Source organism: Ranitomeya imitator, chromosome 3 (genome assembly GCF_032444005.1).
Source record: "Ranitomeya imitator isolate aRanImi1 chromosome 3, aRanImi1.pri, whole genome shotgun sequence".
NCBI lineage: Eukaryota > Metazoa > Chordata > Amphibia > Anura > Dendrobatidae > Ranitomeya > Ranitomeya imitator.
This window is the reverse complement of record NC_091284.1, coordinates 83283963-83305364: the sequence shown is the minus strand read 5'-3', so window position 1 is coordinate 83305364 and position 21402 is coordinate 83283963. Positions and strand designations below refer to the sequence as shown.

At 42.5% G+C, this 21402-nt stretch overlaps 2 protein-coding genes across 4 annotated transcripts in view; one reads left to right on the top strand and one right to left on the bottom strand.

The window, feature by feature from the left end:
• Nucleotides 1–21402, top strand: part of CMSS1 (cms1 ribosomal small subunit homolog) — a 400717-nt gene that overhangs the window by 34159 nt on the left and 345156 nt on the right. The gene's annotated exons all lie outside the window — the stretch shown is intronic.
• The window catches only part of FILIP1L (filamin A interacting protein 1 like), a 156370-nt gene that overhangs the window by 23857 nt on the left and 111111 nt on the right, over nucleotides 1–21402 (bottom strand). The window contains exon 1 of one of the 2 annotated variants that reach the window (XM_069761021.1): nucleotides 18082–18642. The exons of the other annotated variant lie outside the window; for it this stretch is intronic. The gene's annotated coding sequence lies outside the window, so the exon portion shown is untranslated. Of the gene's footprint in view, nucleotides 1–18081; nucleotides 18643–21402 lie in introns of those variants that run through there. 2 annotated transcript variants of the gene reach the window in all.

Genomic DNA, 21402 nt, shown 5'->3' with positions numbered 1-21402 from the left:
ATGTCATCTGGGTCACCAGAGCTAGGAAATATGCTTATCATGCGCGGTGCATGATCAGCAAGTCTGTCAGTGCAGAGCTGACAGTTTCTACAGCATGGGGATGCTGCTGCATCTCCTTGCTGTAGAAGCAATCAGCCTTCAAAAAATACCGTAATTGTCCCATAGTGGGGCTAAGAAAAAAGTAAAAAAACCAATTTTTTTAATAATCGTTAAAATATTTAAAAAAACAAAAGGTATTGTATCTACAAATATTTGAATGAAAAAAATCTAAACAATAGAAGTACATATAGTCCGCAATGACCCGACCTACTATAAAACTGTCCCACTAGTTAACCCCTTTAGTGAACACCCTAAAAAAAATGAAAAACAAAGCAAAAAACAACGCTTTATCATCATACCACTGAACAAAAAGTTGAATAACACACGATCAAAAAGACGGATATAAAGAAACCTGGTACCGCTGAAAGAGTCATCATGTTATAGCTCTCACAATAAAGAGATGCGAAAATAATTATTTTTTTCTATCAAATAGTTTTTATTGTGTAAAAGTGCCAAAACATGACATAAAACAATATAAATGAGGTATTGCTGTAATCGTACTGCTGTGAGCGAATTTGATCGGGTTCCTGCTTATTCGGGAAGCTTTAGCGCTTGCCGAATAAGCTGCAGAGGGAACTCTGATACATGGAGCGCGCCAGCTGATCAGTTGTCCGGCGCCGCAGCTGCATGTTCAGCGGCTGTGTCACTGTCACATCACATACGTGGAGAGCCCAACACATAGGCTCTCCATGTATGAAAGAAATAAATTCCTGTTTTTTTCTCATTCTGCCTCCCAAAAATTGGAATAGAAAGCGATCAAAAAATGTCATGTGCCCGAAAATGGTACCAATAAAAACGACAACCCATCCTGCAAAAACAAGCCATAACATTATACTGTGGGACAAAATATGGAAAAATTATAGCTCTCAAAATGTGGTGATGCAAAAACTATTTTTCGGAATGAAAAGCATCTTTTAGTGCGTGACAACAGCCAAACATAAAAACCAGCTATAAATCTGGTATCGCTGTAATTGCATCGACCCGAAGAATAAGGTCGCCTAATCACTTATACCACATGAGGAACGGTGTAAAAAAATAAAACCAATTCTTCACCTGCTGTTGATTTTTTTTCATTCTGCTTCCCAAAGATCACAGTAAGGCTTGGCGCACATTTACCCTGCGCTCTGCCTTGAGCTATTACATCAGGGTTTCCATGTAAATCTCAGAAATACGTGATTCATACAGAATCTGTGGGGAAATATTCCCTATAATGAGGCAGATGGAGGCACTGTGGGCGCCATAGGACCCGTGATGCGGCAGTGGCCGTCTTTTTAGGATTGCATAAAAGTGCTGTCGGCCACAGTTTTGTGCACTTCTGAAAAGGACACCGCTAACAAGAGGCCAGAGTAACTGCTGCCTCATTATAGTGAATGGATCCCTCAGGGGTTTCATCTGAATCCTATCACTCAGAGATTTAGATGGAAACCCCAAAGTAAGTGGTCAGTGTAGAGCGCCGGATAACTGTGATCCCAAATGTTAAGTAAAATGTTCCCAATAAAAGCATCAACTCAGTGCACAAAAAATCAAGTCCCCACTCAGGTCTGTCTTCTGTTAACGGAAATATAGGGGGCTTATAAATAAATAAATAATCCTTATTTTTATATAGCGCTAACATATTCCACAGCGCTTTACAGGTTGCACACATTATCATCGCTGTCCCCAATGGGGCTCACAATCTAGATTCCCTATCAGTATGTCTTTGGAATGTGGGAGCAAACTGGAGAACCCGGAGGAAACCCACGCAAACGTGGGGAGAACATACAGAGTCCTTGCAGATGCTGTCCAAGGTGGGATTTGAACCCAGGACTCCAGCGCTGCAGTGCTAACCACTGAGCCACCGTGCTGCCCATGTTACTGGTCGTACAAAGGTTATGAAAAAGCGAAACAGCTCCTCGTCCACGTATAGCATCCACATTTGGCATTTCTGAAGTGATGAGAGCCCGCCTAACTTATGAGTGCATGTCTCCAGAAGCACGGGCTGGCCGTAACGTACTGTTGACTGCAATGTACTGATGACTTCAGCAGCAGGTTGCAATTTTAACTTAGCAACATTCATTGCTTGTTTCTGGAAAATACCCATGGAGTCAAAATCAGCACTACACCTGTAGATAAATTCCCCAAGGGGTATAATTTACAAAATGGGGTCACTTGAGGGGGATTCTGCTCTTCTAGCAATTAGGGGCTCTGTATATAGAGTCTGCAAACTCTTGAAGGAAAATCTGCGCTCCAGGAGGCAAATAGCGCTCTGTTCCTCCCGTGTCTCTCCGTATGGCTAAGCAGTACTGTACAGCCACATATGGGATATAGCCACGTTCAGTAGAAATTGTGGGACAAATTTGGTGCCATTTTTACCCGCTTATGTGAAAATGTAAAATCTGGGGCCAAAACTAAATTTTGATGGTAAAAATGTACGTACGGTAGTTATTTTTTCTTCACTGCTCAATGGTATAAAATTCTGTGACACACCCGTGGTCTCAATATGATCTCTGCACCCCTAGATGAATTCATTGAGAGGTGTAGCACCTCATGGGCTTTCCATATACTTTGCCTGATGAAGGGACCTGCGTAGTCTCGAAAGCTTGCAATCTGTTACCATCTTTTCAGTTAGCCATTAAAAGGCATCAACCACTGAGGACTCTCACGTCTAAATACTGTAATTTTTTTGGCTCATTATAGTCAACTGTGGTTCTAAAAGAGGACCATGGATTAATGAGGCATCACTAATGGCTATTGTATCCTAGTAGTTCTGTGATGAAAGGCTTGGAGTGTTGAGTGCTCCTGTGGCTAATGCTCTGTACGGAGCTGCTGATGGATTCCTGCACACGGCATTACATCTTCCTATGTCCTGACATTCTGGATTTACAGGAATTATGCTCAAGGCTGGCACAAGCGCACACCTGGACCTGAGCCAGAAGTATCACCAAATTGGTTGTTCTTGCACGTGTTCACTTAGAATAATCACGTGTTTTCACTGATCAGACTAGAAATAGGAGTTTACTGCAGCTATAATCTATGTAATGTTTGAATAACATGAGTCTGCACGCCACACAATATTTCTGATTCCCCATGGCCTTTTTTTCCTAAACACATGGAACAATTTCTCTACCATGTTATACCTTGTGTTATTTAGATATGTGCCATGTTGCGACCCCCTTTTTCATGAAATCCATTGACCTTTACTTTCACCCTACTTGGAAGGTGAATGATGAATAATAAACTTTGTATGGGAAACAGAAATGGTAATTTTCCAACAGCATTTAGGCTAAATGTGAAAATAATAGATTACATTTTGCTTGTCCAGATAGATTAAAGGGAACCTATCACTCAATTCATGCTGCCTAAACCATAGGCAGCATGAATCAGAACCTGGCAAAAAGTTTGCTGCGAGGTATGCTTTTCACTGAATTGCCCTGGTGTTTCATAGACAACATAGCTTGACGATCCAGCTGGGGACCTTAGGAATAGACATCACTAGTCCGGCGTGGCCCCCACCCGGCTTCTCCCTGCCCCTTTCCAGTTGATTGACAGGTCTATCCCATGTGTGTACAAATTAAGAGAGCAATCTCTCAATCACCTAAAGCTGTGCAGGTAGAAACCATCCAGGGGCGACATTGGACTAGTCACGAATCATGCAGCAAGGCTCTAATTCATGCAGGCTGCAGTTCGGACCGTATAAATCAAGTGACCGCTTCCCTTTAAATGCAGTGCCGAAAGTGTTGGCACCCTTGAAATTGTTCCAGAAAATGAGTCATTTCTCCAAGAAAATTATTGCAATTACATACCGTATGTTTATTTCCTTTGTGAAACAACACAAAAAAATTGAGAAAAAAGGCTAATTGGACATAATTTTATTCAAAACCTCAAAAATGGGCTGGACAAAATTGTTGGCATCCTCAACTTAATATTTGGTTGCACACCCTTTGGAATAAATAACTGCAATCAATTGTTTCCTGTAAGCATCAACAAGCTTCTTACACCTCTCAACTGGAATTTTGGGCCACTCTTCTTTTGCAAACTGCTCAAGGTTGCTTTCTCCCAGCAGCAATTTTAAGATCTCTCCACAGGTGTTCAATGGGATTTATATCCGGACTTATAGCTGGCCACTTGAGAACTCTCCAGTGCTTTGCTTCCATGCATTTCTGGGTGCTTCTTGAAGTACGGTATGTTTGGGGTCATTGCCCTGCCTGAAAACCTATGACCAAGTATGCAAACCCAGCTTTCTGACACTAGGCACTACGTTGCGACTCTAAGTCCTTTGGTAACCTTCAGATCATGATACTTTGCACATAGCAAAGTGCCAAAGACGGCAAAACAACCCCAAAACATCTTTGAACCTCCACTATGTTTGACTGCAGGTGCTATGTTCTTTTCTTTGTATGCCTCATTCTGTTTCGGTAAACGATAGAATCATGTGCTTTACCAAAAAACTCTATCTTGGTCTCATCTGTCCACAAGACTCTGTCCCAGAAGGATTTTGGCTTACTCACGTACAATTTAGCAAACTGCAGTCTAGCTTTATTTATATCTCTGTGTCAGAAGTGGGATCCTCCTGGGTCTCATTCCAAAGCGTGTCATTTCATTCAAATGTTGACTGATAGTTCACTCTGACGCTGATGCACCCTGAGCCTGCAGGACAGCTTGAATTTATTTTCTTTGGAACTTGATTGGAGCTACTTATCCACCATTCGGACTATCCTGCATTGCAGTCTTTCATCTATTTTTCTCTGCCGTCCACGTCCAGGGAGATTAGCTACAGTGCCGTGGGTTGTAAAGTTCTTGATTATGTTGTGCTCTATGGACAAAGGAACATCCACATCTCTGGAGATGAATGTGCACTATTGACAAAGGAACATCAAGATCTCTGGAGATGGACTCATAACCTTGAGATTGTTGATATATAATTATAATAATTTTCTGGGAGAAATACATTTTCTGTAACAATTTCAAGTGTGCCAACACTTTCAGCTATGATGGTATTTTACATCTTTGAACTGCATATGTCAGTAGGTTAAAGCGATGATCTGAGCACAAGTGGATGCACCAAAGGATTTATTTACTGGATATGCCAGTTAGTCCTCATTCAGACGCCTGTTTTTGGAAGGAAGGTTTGCACGCAAAAAGAAAACGGAATGTTGTTCATCAGTGTGTTAGTTACAGTTTTCACCCATTTTTTTAATCCGTTTTTTCCCCTACCCATTAAACAGTATAAAGTGAACAGTGAGTGCTAAGATGACATATATGTCTAGTCTGTGTTTTTTTTTTTTATGGGACCAATAGATTCGTGTTTTTGGATCAAAAACAATTTCTGGAAAAAGCCAGCATCACTATTCTGGACGATTCGTGCATGAGAAAAGGACCACAGTCCAAGCATATCTCCACCATTAAATCAGTACAGAGTGGAATGAAGACAGTTGGTGTCATTCAATTTAACTTTTATGTGATCAGGGAGTGTAATAAGCTGATGAAGCCCAACGTTTTGACCTATGCAAAGGTCTTTTTGAAGGACATCTGTTGAAACTATCAAGAATACTATAAGTGCATCAGCAAAGTAAAAAATAGGCAGCAACGTAGAGGAAAATGTAAAGAAGCATCAGAGATCGTGTACATAAATGTATGTTGAACACAGTAAAATAATATCAAATGGTCATTGGGATAACCAGAGACATGAAAAGCACATATGAGAAACGAAATACAAGGCGACAATAATCATGACACCCACACAAGCCTCATTGTGAGAACGATCGCAAGGTATCACCATATGGACAAAAAGTGTTTATAGGCACTTGGACGGGGAAAATCCAAAAATGTAATTGGATTGTTGGTCAGAAGAATGGACCCTGTGTTATACAGACTAATATGTAATACATCGGGAATAGTGATCTCCAGGTATCAAAGAAGCAGATGAAGTGGAAGAAGAAAATACCAGAGAACATGGGAGGAGAACATAAAAAAGGACTGAGAAAACCATAAAGGATAAAAAGTAAAAAATGAACAAGGAAATGAAGAAATGTAATTTGGAGAGTGTATATGAATGTGGGTAAGGTAATACATAGGATGACGGGCAAAGATGTGCATGTAATAGAGAAACCAAGGAGATAAAGAGCAACGTAAGTAGCTGCAGGATAGATGGACTAGTGAAATCTATAACGAGTATGTACGGAGGATAGATGTGGTCTGCTTGAGCGCTAGAAGGTATACAAGCTTCTCTTGATGGATAACGTTCCAAATTGGGTACTGTGCAATCAGAAGGCTGCAAATAAAGTCCTTCTGGGAAAAACTCCCAAAATTCACTAAAGGAGTGTTTCCTATAGTGGTTTACATGATAAAACTCGTTATTTTTGGCCTTCCTCCATGTGCACAAACCCTTCTGTTCAATCATTGGCTATGCTGGCCCTCTCCATGATAAATGGTCGTGGTTGACGTTGCCATACACATATGTTTGTTCCAGAAGAGACAGGAACGAGCAGCTGCCTGGCCTCTATCTGTGGGTTGTGGTAACTTCTGACTCCGAATTCTTTTTTCTCCCCTCTTACTCCTTTATAAACGACTCCTGTCGTTGGCTTTTTATTTCATTATGTGTTGTGTATTAGCTCACCAGTGTATCAGTAATGCTAAATTGTGAAATGATGTCAACTCCACAAAGGCGTCCATGCTCCCTCACACGCACCATACATATTCATACATCTGATCGTATTCTCCATAAATGCTATTTGTGTCTCAGACGCTCCCTGGAGGTACAAGCGCAGACCAGATGATGCTTTCCTGGTGAGCGGAGTTTTGCTCGCAGGCCAGATAATCTAATCCTACTTTTGATGGTGTCATGCAGATTCTGGTTTGGTGATGTCATGTCATTCTGATCCACATGTGGTATACAGCGATCCATACGCCAGCGGACCACCTGCACTTCATCAGCCGTTCTCACATAGTGTGTGTCCTCATATTTGTTTAATCTGGAAATACCCAGAGTTGTAGCAGATAACCCTGCAGAGCTGGAAGCTTATTCCTTCAGCATGGAGCACTTAGCAGCACTGTCACTCATCAGATGGAAGCCGCACGCAGCGCGCTCTTACTGCTTTCCATATTCTGCACTTTATTTTATATACAGGCAATACCTAAGGCCTCATTCAGAAACCCATTTTTTTCCTCTTTGCATACGGATTAATTTCTCTTGTATCTATTTTTACCATTAGTGTGACATCCTTTAGGCCGCATGCACACATTGAGTATTTGTAGAATTTTTTTTACCTCAGTATTTATAAGCCAAAACAATGCACCACTTCTGCTTTTATCACCCACTCCTGGTTTTGGTTTACAAATACTGAGGTAAAAAACTCACCAAATGCTCCACATGTGAATGTGGCCTTAGTCTCGACTCCCCCCATAAAAAATCCAAGTTTCGCCTCCTGATTAAATAGAAACAAGCAGCACTTGAATGAGGCGTGAGGCTTTTTTTTCATAGAAACATATATATTGGCGAATTTAATCTGGGACTCAAAAAGCCAAAAACCAAACATGCCTCCAGTTTTTTTTTTTTTTACTCCTGACTGGAGTAAGATCTCTGGCGGAGGCGCACATATGTTGCACCTAATTCATTTAGTGGCGCGTGCCTCCTAATCATTTAGACACCTCTGAATCCTACGTGCCCACCTACGTATCGGACTGTTATTTAAGGGTATGTGCACATGATGCGGATTTTGCTGCGGATCCGCAGCGTTTCTGCAGCTGCGGATCCGCAGCAGTTTCCCATGCGTTTACAGTTCAATGTAAACCTATGGGAAACCAAAAACGCTGTGCACATGCTGCGGAAAAAAACGCGCGGAAACGCAGTGGTTTACATTCCGCAGCATGTCACTTCTTTCTGCGGATTCCGCAGCTGTTTTACAACTGCCCCTATGGAAAACCGCAGTTGTAAAACCGCAGAAAAACCGTGGTAAATCCACGATAAATCTGCAGCAAAAATGCAGTGTTTTTGCCCTGCAGATTTATCAAATCTGCTGCGGAAAAATCCGCAGTAGCCAAGAATACCTGTGCACATAGCCTATGGGTCAGCCCCTGTTAATATGTTTTCCATAGATATACCTTGACGGCTTATCCTCGGGGTTTGGCTACATGTATGTTCTTAGTGCGAGTATGGCACCCATGGCCTCTCACAGGTCAGGAAATAATGGATTTGGGAGCTTCTTTACCATCTATTCAGACATGGCAACTTGCTCCACTTGTGCCTAGTACTGTATTTTACCTCAGTATTTGTAAGCCAAAACAACAATCAGAGGAAAAGTATAATAGAAACACGTCACCTCTTCTGTATTTATCACCCACTCACGGTTTTGGCTTACAAATACTGATGTGAAAAACTCGCCGAATAATAAGGTGTGAACGTGGTCTTAAAGAGGATTTGTTTCAGTGGTGCTTCTGGTTATGATGTGGCACCTCCTGGGTCTGCTGTGGGTTGACGTTTAGTGATTCAGTCCTTCAAAAACTTTACAAACAAATAGCTTTTATGTATATCTCGGATATTGCTCATTCACCATACACAGACGCTAAAATAATAATCATCCTATTAGAAAATGACAGTCGTTAGCTACAGAGTACAAAACAGACCTTGGCTGTAAATCCCTAGTCACCAGCCTTTCCCAAGGCGTCATAAGGGACAGCTCTTCATAATTAATGGGGTGTTGGAGTAAGACATCTAGTAGGTAGGTGATAATCTTAGATTGATGGAATTGCCCAGTAAAGGGTATGTGCACACTGCGTTTCTTGAGTTTTTGGAGCGGAAACCGTTCAAATCCTTCTCAAAAATCATAAAGCTCCTCAAAAGCTTGAAATTTCTGCTGCATTTTTATTTACATTTGTTTTTACCTCGTTTTTGATACTGCGTTTTTTTTTTCTCTTGTTGGTGTCATGGATATCTTCTTTCTTTTTGATACTTGCTGGCATTTGGTTTGATTACTAATGCAGTCATGTGCAGATTACAGGTGTTTTTAGCACATGTTTGCAGCAGAAAAGCACTAAAAACTTGTGTGTTTGACGAAATCTACACATAAAACCGCACGTCAGTTTACGCCGCTTAAAAATAAGTGCAGTGGGCAGGAGATGTCTATAAATCCCATCCACTTTGCTGGAACGGTAAGACGCTGCTTTTTTTGCACGTGAAAATACGCAGCCTAAAAAACTCATGGTGGGAACATAACCATAGTCCTTTACTAATAGTTATGAAGGTAAACGCACATTCTCATTTATTGTCGTTCCCAACTATCGATGAGGGCGGCTTCATGTTCTCACTTGTACATGGTGAAATAATTGGCATCGTTCTCAGACCTGGCATGGCCACTGGCTGCTTGTCGTGTCGAGAACTTGGTACATTGTATGTCTGACATCTTGGCAGCACATTATGAACACTTATCAAATACTAAGAAGTCAGGGTAGAACACCTTTCACAGGCAGGTGTACAGGCACGCATCGATTGAACTTTTCTCCGAAGGTGAAAAGTGCAGTTCCCATGTCTGACTCTTCTGATTATCAGACTAGGCTGTTGCCTGCGCAGCGTGATGGTGCGTGTTTTTACACTGAGGCCTAGAAGCAAAGGACACGGGTGACAACATCGTTAGGCCTTGTTCACACCATGTTAGTGATGTGCACTTAGACTCAGGGCAGTGTTCCCCAACTCCGGTCCTCAGGTCATGTTTTGAGGATTTCCTTAGTATTGCACAGGTGATAATTGCAACACCTGGACAGGCAAGCATTCAATCACCTGTGCAATACTAAGGAAATCCTGAAAACATGACCTGTTGGTGGCTCTTGAGGACCGGAGTTGGGGAGCTCTAAGCCTTAGAGCATACGCACCTGATGTACAGGCAAAATAAAATGTCCTTTTGGCTTCTGTTGGATTGGCATGTGCCGATATGCTTAAAGGGGTTGTGCGTGACATTAAAACATTCTAAATGGACCAACTGAAACAGGAATTAGAAAAAAAAAATCAATATACGACTATCGGACTTGTGATGATACTCCACATTCTGCACTGTGCTCCCTGACCGTGTCTTGGCTTCTTTTTCTGGTGGAGGCGTCATGTAACCAACCAGCTGCCCTGATCAGGTGCGACTGGATGAAAGTCTCTTCTCAGGCCACTTCTACAACCTGTGATCTGTTCAGAGAGCCTTGCAGATTTTATTCTCCTATATGTGGCCATCGTTGGTCGCTGTGACTTGTAGAATAGTGGGCAGATTTTCGGGTACAGCACATGTAGGCTGGAGCTGCTTGGCAACTTTGATATAAGTCACGTGGCCAAAAATCCCCATGTGCTGCTACATAATAGTGTCAGGTAAGTGAATGGACTTGCTTTGTAACCTACAAGATGGTGACATGAGTAAGTTGCAAAGAACCCAACTGGTCCTGACCTTTTTTGCCACTTGCTTTCTGCTGATGTGACAATGCAACGCCATACACCTGTATTACGACACCACGTATGGGCATAGAGCGATCTTCGGCCACTTCACCTGTATTGTGACCAAAGTCGCCGTTTAGCCTCCAATACTCCTGGAGAAATCTCCTAATATATTACATTTAGCGCTATATAAAAATAAAGATTATTATTATTATTATTATTTACTGCTAGACCCAAAAGGAACCCAAGCTTCCTGCTTTATATGTATCTGCAGTCTGCAATCTCCAGCTCGCACTGGTGGAGCATGGAGTGCCTTTACTTCTAAATGGGAACCTTTGAAATAAGTGATTCACGTGATCCTTACCTACTATATTCTTCTAACAAAGCCTCCGAGGTCTAATGGTCCTGCTCTTCAGATAAAGTTCTGCAATTCTACAAGTTGGGGCCTTAGGGACCTCTTTGATCTGCATAAAAAGTTGAGCAAGTTTAATACATCCCAAAACTTATGTTGTAGATTTATTGAATGTAATGCCTGTATTGTATTTTAGAGCTGCAGTCATAATTTTAAGTAAGCTTCAGAGCTGAAATCTCTGCATTTCTTACAGGCTTTGTGCCTGCAGTTTCCTTTGGAGATTAGCATTGATGTGTCATAATAACAGGCAATGTAAGCGGGAAATCCCTAACTCTAACATTACATTATAGGAGCTTTGCTGCGGCAAGGTGCTAAAGATGTTTCTGATCACATGATCATTGGTGCTTTCCAATGAGGAATAACCTAACTGGGAATGAAAGGGGCGTCCTCATGTTCTCTGTTTAGGAGTGCTGCTTTCCTCTGCCTCCCAGGTTCCGTATAAGTGACAGTTCGCGGAGATCGCACTGCTGCCGGCCCAAACTGTGCGCTGTATGATGCTACAAGCAGAGGCAGAAAATTGGGGTGTGCAATAGGTCTGAAGCTGGCTGAATCCAGTGACCCAGCCAGCTTCAGAGCAGCGCTCCTTGCATAGGAAACTCGCCACCTCTAGAGACTGGTCAGGTGGCAACAAGCTGTAAACTATGGATTTAAAAATCCTGTTCCTATAATTTTAAACCTAGAGATTTGCAAATGTATTTATTTTTTTGAACATGCAGTTTGCAAAGAATATATCACACCGGCTCACTCTGTTCAATCTAATAAGGGTGCTCGGACAGATACCACGGGCCGGCGCCCGGGTAAAAATGATCAGATCGAAGGCAGAACAGACATCCAGCAATCACAATAGAAAAGAATATAAGAAACCTTTATTAGTTACTATTAAAATATTAAATGGGGGGAAAAATAAAAACAAACACACTAGGCCCTGAGTTTGAGCACTAAGGCTCTTAATTATTATTAGATTTTCAGGATTAAGATCCTTTAGTGCTCAAAACGCGTAGGCCTGTTGTGCTTTATTTTAATTTTTTCTTTTTTTTAAAATATTTTATTAGCTGCTAATAAATAGTGTTTTTATGGTCTTTTCCATTGCTGACTTCTACCTGATCACTTTGCAGTTTCACTCATTTAATAAGATGAGATAACTATACATGATATAGGAGCTGTGAAATGGTGCTCCGAGGTGGGCGCTGTTCCCGGACAGCTGAGGATGATGAGTATTTGTTATATTTCCCGGCTGATGCACGTCTCGTATATGCTGTGTGACATTGCTGTGAATCAGTCGTCATATTACGCGGTACTAATTCCGAGAGGCCTTATATGGATAAAACGTTACCAGGAACTTCCCCAAGGGATGCATTCCGCTACTAACTTATTTTTTTTTTATTTTTTTTTTGTGTTTTTTAAGTAATTTCTGGATATATTCTGCTCTTCCCAAACCGACTGTACATGGGAATTGTGGAAGTACAAATTAGAAAGTGTTTTCCTTTGTAAAGTTCTTGCCAGACCATCTGAACTGCAGCTGGTAGGGCTTTGCGGGATGTTCTGATACTCTGCCGCCTGGCTGACTCCTGGTACACATCATCTCTAGGGAATTGGAGCAGCAAATTAAGGATTTTTTTTTTCTTTCTTTTTAACTCTGCTTTAACAATTGTTTTAATCCGCTTCATTGGAAACGGTTCCTTTTAGTAAAGTGACATGGTACATGAAGAGCGGACAAGGTTGGCGAGTCCTTTCACTATCTTCTATGCAAAACTATGGAAAGGAGGCAAGAGAGAAAACACTGCACCGATGGCTACTAGCTAGAACCAGAGTATATTACCGGATATACTTCATTTTCATTAGCTATAGTTTAATTAATTAGATGAATGTAACAAAAAATTATAGGGGAACTTCACAAGTAATGCTTTGGGGGGTAAGACCGAACGCACACTATAGGGCAGGGGTGTCAAACTGCATTCCTCGAGGGCCGCAAACCATGCGTGTTTTCAAGATTTCCTTAGCTTTGCACAAGGTGCTGTAATCATTATGTGTGTAGGTGATTAAATTATCACCTGTGCAGTACAAGGAAATCCTGAAAACATGACCTGTCTGCAGCCCTTGAGGAATGCAGTTTGACACCCCTGCTATAGGGAATGATTGAGTGTGCTTACATTTAAAATGAAAGAGTTAATCCCACCTTCATAGATGCATATTGTCAGGTAGTGATTGTGAACACAAGCACTTTTGTAATTTAATACTTCTTAAAATTTGCAGCCTTTCTTGAGGCATTAGCCCTTTTATTTACAGCTTGTTGCCTAGGAGACCGACCACGGCTTCTGTCTAGCTTGCAGGCACTGCAATAAAGCTGACCAGGATTAGGAGACAACAGCAAGCTCCAATGATAATAGCCAGCCGCAAAACAGTGCTTACTATCTCAATAGAAAAGAGCTGGTTAGCGCTGCACATGGTCTATTAGGCTTCAGCAGTGGTCGGTCTCCAAGGCAACCATCTGAAAAGTGTTGTTCTATCAAGGACGGCTGAACACTTGTAAACTTGCTTGATCCGACGATATCCATCTATGAAGATGAGAGCAGCCCTTTAAATGAGGACCTGTTAAAAGTGGCCAGTTTTTGCTCTTCCATTGTTCCCGCTTCTTTTCTGACCATTCGCCTTTTTTTTTTTTTTTTTTTTTTTTTAAGAATCCACCATTCAGCTCCATAGATCTGGGCTTTTTTTTATTTAGTGCTAATTTTTATGGTCTTTACAAGGGGGTGTGGCTTACAGGCTAATTATGCAGAACAGCCTATAGACACGCCCCCGGATGATCTTTTAAGCCACGCCTCATTCATAAAGACCATAAAAAGTGCTACTAAGGCTACTTTCACACTGGCGTTTTTTGCCAGACATCGCAATGCGTCGTTTATGGCAAAAAACGCATCCTGCAAAGTTGTTTGCAGGATGCGTTTTTGCCCCATAGATTAACATTAGCGACGCATTGCGACGCTTTGCCACACGTCGCAACCGTCGTGCGCCGGGAGCAAACCGCCGGGAGCAAAAAAACGTTACATGTGCCCCCACCTCACAATGGGGCAGCGCATGCGCCGGAGAAATGCATCCGCTGCACCCGTTGTGCAGTGCGTCAAACGCTAGTGTCGGAATCTCTGCCCGCCGCATTGCGACGGGGAGATTCCGACGCTAGTGTGAAAGTAGCCTTAGTAAAAAGGCCCATATCTCTGGAACCGTAGGTCGGATTTAAAAAAAGAAAAAAGTGGAATACTCAGGGGAGACGCCGGAATAAAATAAAGGCAAAAACCCGTCTACTTTTATCCTAATGACATATCCACTTTAAGCAATGCTGGCTATAGTATAGTGATTGCAAGGGGTAACTGCATCACTGGCAACTCCCTCACATAAAGTCACCATCGCCATCTCTTCTGCATGTGGAGAAAATCCCTAACCAGATTTACTACTCCCTGTCCTGCAGTCCTTGTTTTTGGCAGCCTGTATTCTGTGAATACATTGCTAGCGCCGGCTGTCATCATCCTTTTTTATAGACCTGTGCTGACAAATGAAGCAGGGTCCCATAGACCCCGGCTTGTCTGTGTGGGGTTGGCTTGCTGAAAGGAAAGATGACTGGAAGCTTCACCAATGCAGGAACTGAAGCGTGGGAGCACATTCCCTGTTTTGCACGGATAATATGCAGTCGCTGCGTCCACAAAGGATTAATATTAAACGTCCCCCGTATGATTAAAGTCCCATTAAATCGCGCTCTTTGCAGACGGCAGCAATATTCTGTGCTGACACCATAGCATCGTACGCAGGTTTACAGCACGTCACTCGCTAGGTGTTCTACATCTACAAGATAATGCATGTCTCATCCGCCGTCGTAACCTAGGGTGTGCGATGAGATCTGCATGCTGACACTTGTAGTCCTACAAGCGGGGAGCTGCAGGCTGCGCGCCATTCATACACGTCATCTTATATCGATACCAAACTTACGGCTTCATCCAAGTGATTATATAAAGCAAGGGCCTCCAATTTCAGAGTGTTCGATCAATTTCTGTACAGATCCAAGGGAAAGAAATAATTGAAGCCAAAAGTATGGAAGCGAGGCAGCGCATGGCACGGTTCTGTACACTGCCATGCATATGGAGACTTAGGCTGTGTTCACATCTGTGTTGGAGGCTGTGTTCACCAAAAATGCTGTAGAAGTTTCTGCTCCATTTCTGCATCTCTTGGCAGGAAAAAAATAATCTTTTTTTTTTTTTTTTTTTTCTTTACAAAGACGCTGAAAGAATTGACATCCTGCAGAAATAAATCTGCAATTCACAAATAAGCATAATACTTCAGGATTCTCATTCACTTTGCTGGCATCAGGAAACCATGCAGGTTTTGTGACAAATCTGCACTGGAAAAAAAAAGAAACGCAGCAAATTGCAATGTGTGCACACAGCCTAAAAAGGAACTTTGACGGACCCCCAAAATAGTTAGTGGTGGGCTTCATTGTACAAATTCCGGCTCTGCAATTTAAATTATTTTTTGTTTTTTGACTCCCACAAAGGCTGTTGAGTGGCGTACCCCATTTTATTATCATCTGGGATTACAAAAATCCTGGCATGTCCGAATTCTGCCCCCCCCCATAGTATCTTACATCTTGTTACACGCTTACATGCCATTTCTTCTGATTACGCCATAACGGTTTCCCATGTCCCCCGCGTGGAAGCAACGAGGAATTCTACCTCCTCGCTGCCGCCCAGCTCTGTTATTGGAACAGTCCTTCTCATTTTCTAGTTATGATACCAAGGAATTGCTCTATAAGCAGTTGCCTATTCACATGCTGTACAGGTTCATACACTCCTACCCTTGGCATACATAAACCAATGCAAACAGAAAATGAGCCATTTTGCCTCTTTTTCAGTATATTCACACTGGGATACTCGCTGGCGGATTTTCCGCTTTTCAGTAGCAACAAAGTAGATTACGCTTGATTAAATCTCGCTGACCCGGTTCATAAACCACTGCTGGATTTGCGTGATCATTGAATTGTGAAGGAACTTTAAATCTGCCACATCTCAATTAGGCAAAAATATGCTGAAAATCAGCAAAGCGCGCAGATTTTTACTGCTGCGATTCTCATTCCATGGTTTTCCTACATGAGACTCATTCACTCATTTCTCGGCCTTCCTGTAATTGCCCTTTCTACAGTTCTCTCCTAAATTGGAAAAAGCTAAATAAGTAAATAAATCATGGTATTCTCCATTGGATGCCAGAAGCATGGACGTATACTTTCTGGCACGGCCCCCGGCAGAGCATGGTATGGCTCTGTACACCGCCATAGGTATGGCATCTGTGTTGGACGCTTTGGTGCACATTCCATCGAAAATGATGGAGACCTTAATGAAGACCTGACGTACCCCAATACAGTCAATGGGGTCTGTCAGGCTCCACTGATTTCTATTGGGCACATTCCGGCATTGCTGTAATATATGTTTTTTGCTGTTTGCTTCTTTATCATGCCAAATAGAGATACCCAGGAATTGCCAACCTTCAAGCTTGCTGAAACTTCTAGTTCCACGACAGCTGGAGAGTGGCATATATGCCATTTCAGCAGCACTATACCAATACAATGCATAGGGTGACATTCACTACAAATCTGCAACAACGCATGTGGTTTCATCACGGTTGGACGTACTCTATGGCTCGGGTACTGTATGGCTCGGGTACCCTTATAGCTCAGGTACTCTATGGCTCGGGTACCCTATGGCTCAGGAGTTTTCCTACATGACTCATTGACCCATTTCTCAGCCCTATAATTACCCTTCCTATATCGCTGTCCTTTAATTAGCGGCTTCTCCCTGCAGTCCCTCCTCTATTAATGACATTTTCTGTCTCATCCCCATTATTCTGAGTTTTTTTTTCTCCCATTTTACCAGTGGCAGATCTGCGCTTTACACCAGCCTGCGGTCAGTCTGTCGGTCCAGTGTTTGTTTAGTCTGGCGAAGAACAATAGGTGGGAGAAGCGCGTCCCCTTACGTCTCGGTCTGCGCAGATCGTGCGTGTAATGCTTCGCTAACGTCATCCACATCCCTGCTATTTCTTCTATTATTCCATTATTACCAGAACCCCCTTTTTATTTGTTTTCCTAATTCGCTGCACATGGTGCCAGAAGGAATCTGAACTTTGGAGAAGTTCTGACCTTCTTTACCGACATAGCGGGACCTTTACAAGTGACACACTCGGATTTTTCTTTTTTTTTTTGGGATAGGGGGGTTAACCATCATTTAGCCTAAAAACATGTGAGCGAAGAATGCTGCAGAATCCCCAGCGGAGCATCATGTCTATTACTGCAGGCGCGGAGCAGGCTACACGCTGCCCCCATTGCTGGACCCTCGCACCTATAGATTCTTTTATACCGTCCTCCCGTCTGATCATCTGCATCACTAAAATGGGGTAATAATAAGGGAAATTTCCGGATGGGACACTATTTGCCCAGCATCTTGCTCTGAAACAACACCTAACATCCGCAAAAAAAACCCCAAACCTCTCATTACAATTTTTTGGACATGGCAAAGCTGGGTTTGTAACTTATCACAACTCCTTGCGATGTCATATTTGGTTTTCTGTGGTTTTACAATAGCAGTAAAGATGACCCTGCTCCTTTTTATCTAAATTTGGGAAGTTTTCAGCACGGAGTTGAAGTAATAGCTGTGCCTTATTTATATGTTACTGCTGTGCGGATGCAGCAGAGCTGAGTTTGTAATATACACTATTAACGACTACGGTATATACAATTTTGCAGATACCTGCTATATTATCTATTACCCCCGTAGCTAAATGACAAAGTCAGCTCTGCTACATCTGTACCTGACATAGGCAGGATGATTGCAGTAAAAAAAAAGCCACTTTCTCTGACTTCTTCAGTAGCGCACATGTCCCTGTCCAGGTGTTGGTGAAGTATTACATGTTGCATGCAGGTGTAGCAGAGCTGAAATTGTCATATTGCAGTGTAAAGTGTAAAGTTGTCATATTGCAAAGCAATTCTTAAAAAAACAGAAAAAAATACTACACCGTGCCAAATGACAAACTCAGCTCTGCTACGTACAAACTGTAAAAGTTTTTAAAAGTTTGTTCCCAGTTCTTCTAATGGAGGCAGGAAAATGCAAGCTGGGGAGTAGTAAAGTGAGCTGTCCAGGCTGCCTCCTCTTACCTGGGGTTGTACAGCTGCACAGTATGGCCACAGCTGCTGCGGTCCCATAAAGGGATGGACTTCTCGGAGAGGCAGTTTTCTCCCAGGCATGAGATGTGAGCATTCCAATGGAAAAGGCAAACAATGAAAGATACTCTCAGCTTGTCCCAAGCCTATAGGGGCTGACGTCATGGGCCGGCCCTATAAGGGTCTGTGCTGTACAGGCACACCACTGCCACCACTGCCGCCGACGCTGTCTGACTACTGCACCCTAATGCACGACAGAAGTTTTAGAAAGTTTATTAATGTGTTCTGGCTCCAGCTGAAGTTCAATCCTGTGTGAAGTATTTCATTTGTCTCCGCCATTCAGGGCTGAACAAGAATGTGCGGAAGGCTTGACTTCCAGAAACTCCCGTCTACTCGCTGATAATAAAGTCATTGGGAGTTATTAGTCCTATTACTAATCCCAGAAAGTCCTATCCAGGGCCGCGCAATGATTTCAGCTTTCGCTACTGATGGAAAAAAAAAACCAAAACTTTCTTAACTTTCTCATATAGGAAAAGTTTGGGCAGCTTCTCCGTAAAGGATGTGGATTTAAGCTGTGACTTTGTGTTTCTGTGGAGGGGGCTCTCGGGGGGATAGTATTTTATTTCCTGATGATGTAACTACACAACAATTCTTCGAGCGATGATGGGAAGGCCAGATGAAGTCCATTGCTCTTTTGTTAAAACATTTCAGCTTTTCTTGTTTCTTTCGCCGATTTCATGCAAAATGGTGAAAGACTGTTCTGCCTCGTTTATCGCTTTTGCAAAATTTTTGAAAGCCAAAAAATAAATAAAATAAATGTGGGTTTTTAGCTGCTGCTGTAGATATAGGATTACCCGTGAGGGTTATTACAGTCACCAACCTTTCTTACCGTGAGAGCCACATCCAGACTGAGAAATGGTCGCCAGCTAAAGTAATCTGAGAAGTCCTGTTGGGGCCTATTTAAATTGGCCACTTGTAAAGTAATGATGCTGCGAGTGCCTTCTTATAACGTACTTATACCCCAAGTGCCCCTTATCAAGATGTAATACCCTCAGCGCCTCTTTATAACATACTTATACCCCAAGTGCCCCTTTATCAAGATGTAATACCCTCAAGGCCTCCTTATAACGTACTTATACCCCAAGTGCCCCTTTATCAAGATGCAGTACCCTCAAGGGCTCCTTATAACGTACTTATACCCCAAATGCCTCCTTATAAAGCCGTAATACCCTCAGCACCTTCTTATAAAGTACTTATACCCCAAATGCCCCTTATCCAGATGTAATACCCTCAGTGCCTCCTTATAACGTACTGATACGCCAAGTGCCCCTTATCAAGATGTAATACCCTCAATGCCTCCTTATAACGTACTTATACCCCAAGTGCCCCATATCAAGATGTAATACCCTCAGTGCCTCCTAATAACTTATACACCAAGTGTCCCCTTATCAAGATGTAATACCCTCAGCGGCTCCTTATAAAGTACTTATACCCCAAGTGCCCCTTATCCAAATGTAATACCCTCAATGCCTCCTTATAACGTACTTATACTCCAAATGCCTCCTTATAAAGCCGTAATACCCTCAGCGCCTCCTTATAAAGTACTTATACCCCAAGTGCCCCTTATCCAAATGTAATAACCTCAATGCCTCCTTATAACGTACTTATACTCCAAATGCCTCCTTATAAAGCCGTAATACCCTCAGCGCCTCCTTATAAAGTACTTATACTCCAAATGCCTCTTATCCAGATGTAATACCCTCAATGCCTCCTTATAAAGTACTTATACTCCAAATGCCTCCTTATAAAGCCGTAATACCCTCAGCGCCTCCTTATAAAGTACTTATAGCCCAAGTGCCCCCTTATCAAGATGTAATACCCTCAGTGCCTCCTTATAACGTACTTATACCCCAAATGCCTCCTTATAAAGCCGTAATACCCTCAGCGCCTCCTTATAACGTACTTGTACCCCAAGTGCCCCCTTATCCAGATGTAATACCCTCAATGCCTCCTTATAACGTACTTATACCCCAAATGCCTCCTTATAAAGCCGTAATACCCTCAGTGCCTCCTTATAAAGTACTTATAGCCCAAGGTGTCTCAGCGCTTCCGGGGTTTCCGACCACTTTATGGGCTCAGCACCGCTGCCATGTGTATGTGTGCAGCCTAGGCCCTCATTCAGACGTACTTATTGTATCCATTTTTACCCTTTATAACTGATGGTGGTATTCACATCTGTGTTTTTTCCAGGGCTGTGGAGTCAGCATCTTGTAGACAGTCATGGAGTCAGATTCAGGGAAATTGAGGAGTCAGAGCTTTGTCGTACCGACTCCACAGCCCTGTTTTTTTCTCAGACTGCGTGTCCATGCAAAACTCACGGAGACATGTCTGTTTTTTTGTGGTATCACATATAAAAAGTTTGTATACAAGTCTATGGGTCGATGAAAAGCACAGATGACATCAGAGTACAGTCCATGTGCTGTCTGATTAACATTACAAAGGATAGAAAAAGTTTTGTAGTTTATTCATCCATGAAAACCACTGTTGGTAAAAATGGACACACGGACCAAACACTGATGACAACGATCCAAAACCCTGTTGACTTTGGAACCAATTTTCACATACGTGTTTAAACCCGGATGTGCGAATGAGGCCCAAGGTTGAAAGTGCGATCTAAACAGGCAGCCGATGTTTTATTGGCATTAAATTATCTTTTGTGCTCCACAAAAGATCATCGTTCTCTGCAGCACATAATCCTGTGTAAACAGAACCTGTGCTACCAAGAACAGTGGCTGCCTACGTACCCAGAACGGTCTGTTACTGATTTTTCAGTCTGCATCTGAAGAGCGGTCTGCCCAAATAAATAGGATATCAAACGACCATTCATCAGCAAACAAGCAGCTGATCGGTGGTCCTCTAGTCCCACAGGTTGGCCTGTCTAAATGGACCCTTTTAATACTGCAAATTAATGACACCAGTAATTTAAAGGGATTTTCCAGTGAGGATATCCTCGTTAGTTGTACTTCCATCTTCTTTTATATCCAGTGATCATCAGAGTAAAGTCCTCCATACTCATTAGATGATTATCCATTGTTTGGCCGATGGTTATTTCCGTTGACTCCTCTACCAGCAAGTTATCGACAAAGATGTCACTCTCCGCAAGGAGAAACGATACTTCTTGGATCCCGGTCAGACGCCTCTCAATCAGCCAAACCAGATCTCCACTTTGCACTTTGACGAGGGGCAGTACCCCGAAACACAGTGTCTGCAAATTGAGATCCTGGTTTGGCTATGATCCTAAGTCATGTGACATGG